Source organism: Bombus vosnesenskii, unplaced genomic scaffold (assembly GCF_011952255.1).
Source record: "Bombus vosnesenskii isolate JDL3184/JDL3185 unplaced genomic scaffold, Bvos_JDL3184-5_v1.1 scf7180000014079, whole genome shotgun sequence".
Lineage (NCBI taxonomy): Eukaryota > Metazoa > Arthropoda > Insecta > Hymenoptera > Apidae > Bombus > Bombus vosnesenskii.
The window spans coordinates 11,116-14,640 of record NW_022883357.1 but is presented as its reverse complement, the minus strand read 5'-3'; the positions used below and the strand labels follow the sequence as shown (position 1 = coordinate 14,640).

At 39.1% G+C, this 3,525-nt stretch overlaps 1 non-coding gene across 1 annotated transcript; it reads left to right on the top strand.

The window, feature by feature from the left end:
* The first annotated feature begins 2,853 nt into the window (after positions 1-2,853).
* Positions 2,854-2,960, top strand: LOC117239496. The gene has a single exon (XR_004494465.1). It is a non-coding gene; the product is annotated as a U6atac minor spliceosomal RNA (small nuclear RNA).
* Positions 2,961-3,525: the final 565 nt, after the last annotated feature.

Genomic DNA, 3,525 nt, shown 5'->3' with positions numbered 1-3,525 from the left:
AATCTTTAGACCAAAGGAACGGGGCCCCACCCCACCTCTCAAATTGCCCCCAGAAAATGCCCCCCTCATCCAAGAAGCAGGTATAACGATACACAACACCATCAAAGACACCGAGGGCAACTTCATAATACCCAAAACAATAGAAAAACTAGACATCATCGGCACCCACTTTTCCAAAATACATACGCAAAACGAACACATGGGCCGAGAACAACTAAACAGAATTATCATCGCCGAAACAAACAAACTCAAAAATGAAATGGAACAAGACAAAATGCTAAACAAAACAGTCTGCACATTCTCAAACGAAAACACCGCAGACAATCCCAAACAACCAGATCCAGAAATAAACTACTTCACAAACTACAATCAACTAAACACAATCCTCTCCAAACTAAACAACAAAAAATCCTCCGGCTTCGACGGCATCCCAAACACCCTACTCAAGCGCCTACCGAACAAAATAAAATGGTACTACACGGTACTCTTCAACAATGCTCTAAACAACACATACTTCCCCAGAAAATGGAAAAAAGCCAAACTGATAGCCATAACAAAAAAAAACAAAGACGGCTCCTCGCCCGCAAACCTACGACCCATAAGTCTCCTCCCCAACATAAGCAAAGTATTTGAAATAACCATAAACAACCCCCTAACCTCCTTCTGCACAAAAAACAACATAATCCCAGAGAACCAATTCGGCTTCCGACACAAACACTCCACAATCCACGCAATAAACAAACTCACGTCGGACATCTGCTGGGCCCTAAACGCAAAACAACGAGTAGCCGCCTGTCTAATAGACCTCGAAAAAGCTTTCGACACAGTCTGGATCCCAGGTCTCATATACAAACTGAACAAAAAAAAGTTCCCTAAACACCTGACTAAAATGGTCTGGGACATGATCACAAACAGAACATTCGTAATGACTGAAGGTTCACACTCATCAAGCAAAGAATTCTCCATAAAAAACGGCCTACAACAAGGTACAGTAAATTCCCCGTTACTCTTCAGTATCTACAACAGTGACTTACTAAACCTCTTTGATCTCAATACATCCACCCATAAACGCTCCATAGCCTTCGCAGACGACCTAATCATATACGTAACAGGCCGCAAAACCAAAACTATAAAAACGGAACTTCAAGAACTTTTTGAGAAAATAAACGACTATTACCACGCATGGAAACTAAAGATCAACATAAGCAAATGCGAAACCATACTGTTTAGACCCAAGTCAAGTAAAATCGGCCCAACAGAAAGAGAACACTGCAAAAAATTTCAGATAAGAGAAAAAACAGACAAAGGGGCCCTCATACCACACAAAAACTGCGTAAAATACTTAGGGGTAAATATAGACTACAAATTAAATTACAAGCAGCACACCGAAATTCAACTTACCAAGGCCAATAAAGCATTTTGGAAAATGAAAAATCTATTCCACTCCAAACATCTCGACAGGAAAGTAAAAATTCTATGCTATCAAGCACTAATCAGACCGATCATAACCTACGGCTGCCCAATCTGGTACAACATATCAGCCTCCCAAATGGAAAAAATTCGCATATTCGAAAGAAAATGCATCAGAGCCTGCTTGAGTACCTACAGATCCGAACACAGCGGATTCAAAAAATATATAAAAAACAAAACAATATACGACCTAGCCCACGTCCACCGCATAGACTGCCACATCCTAAAACTAATACGAAACCACTTCGCGCAAGCGGCAAAGATAAAAGAAAATAGTTTAATCTTCAGTTGCTTATTTCCAAATGATACATACTACAAAAGCACTCTGACAACAGGCTACATCCCGCCAGAAGCTTTCCCATACCTTGACGGAAAAAACTACCTACAAGACCAAAATAACATCCCGACAATCTACCATATAAAAAGGAAAATAGGGACCCAAACTATACTCTACGAAGAAAACCTAGATGGCCAGTCCGCAGACACCAGATGGAGATACAACATGGCCCTCCCTCTGAAAGACATCAAAGACAAACACAGAAAAAATTCAAAAAAATATTGGTGGATACCGAATCCATAATAAAATAAGAGAGAAAATCCTCTAAACCGATAAAACTCAATTCTGCCCCCGTACAACACAGGCGCAAACATCGTAATCACTGCAATTCGCCTTCTTTTAAAAGAAACTTATTTATTCAATATCCCCCTCCCCCTCCCCCTCCCCTTACCCCACCCCGCCCCCAAACACCTCAGCACCCAAAAATATACTACCGAAGCGTCCTGTTTTGCGACCCAGTTTCCAGGACAAAAACAACAAGTAAGAACAAAATCACATAGAAGCTCCGCTCCTCCAGCGGCTTAAACCAAAAGATATATCCAACACGAAAAATGTAAAGCGTCAACAACATATTACAGCATGGCTACGTAGTACCGTTGCGTATCGGTACCTCTGCCTAAGATACCATTATATAAATTCACCGTTTATTGTGAACACTATAATGTATTCAAAATTGTATATTGGGTTTTAAATAAACAGCTTAAAAAAAAAAAAAAAAAAGCCCAGAATTGAAGACGACACGTTGCGAGTTCGAAACCTCGGTATAAGGCCATCTCAAAAAAAAGGGGACGGAAAAACCAAAATTTTTCTTAAAAGTTATATATGCATGTGTTCTGGGTATACTTTCTGGGAATATTTGGTTAAAGATACTTGGTGTTCTTCAGCACACAGGGGTGGTGTCCTCCGACAATCAGCTCGCGCTGGTACCACTGTGTCCCGTTCGTGGAGGTTTTAGCCGGTAAGAATCCGGCACTACTTTCTGCCCGTCCCCACGGGTGGTAAAGTGTCTATGAAGATTTCCTCCACGTAAAAAAAAAAAATTTTTTTTGTAATACGGAAGGAGACACGTTTAACACTCCCATAGACAAGGATGGAACACATATATAAATGGTAAGGCACTGTCGCCTTTCGTCGGGACTTATCAGATCTTTTTGGAGGGACCGCGAAGGGCTTCCGCTATCCTTCCGGATAACACAGGTTATCTATTAACCTTTTCTTGTGGCAAATGATCTTTACAGCTACATCCTTTCGAGCATTGCATTTCGAACAATATATTAGACGCGAATTTAGATGTTTGATCCATTGACATCGTGTAATCAAAAACGAAATAAGAAAGATAAAAACATTTGATATACAACACAGTATTACCGAGTAAATTTACACTATTAATTACCAAATTCCAGACTTGAACAATATAATCATAGGCAAAACTTGGATACGTACCGGTGGTTAGAAGGTGGCGCCTACTGACATTCTGAATCAACTTCAGTAAGCGTATTTCCTTGAATGATGAAATTAAAAATGTTACACGAGCAGCGGTAATATCGTAAATTGTTTATAATTTAATTAGACATAATGTTACTTATATGCTTGTAAAAAGTTTCTATTTGTAAATTGGTTCGTTAATTATTTTGTTTTACTTTATTTATATGATCATATATTACTTTATATCCTTTTATTTCATTTTATGTTTCTTTATCTCCTTTATTTATTTTATT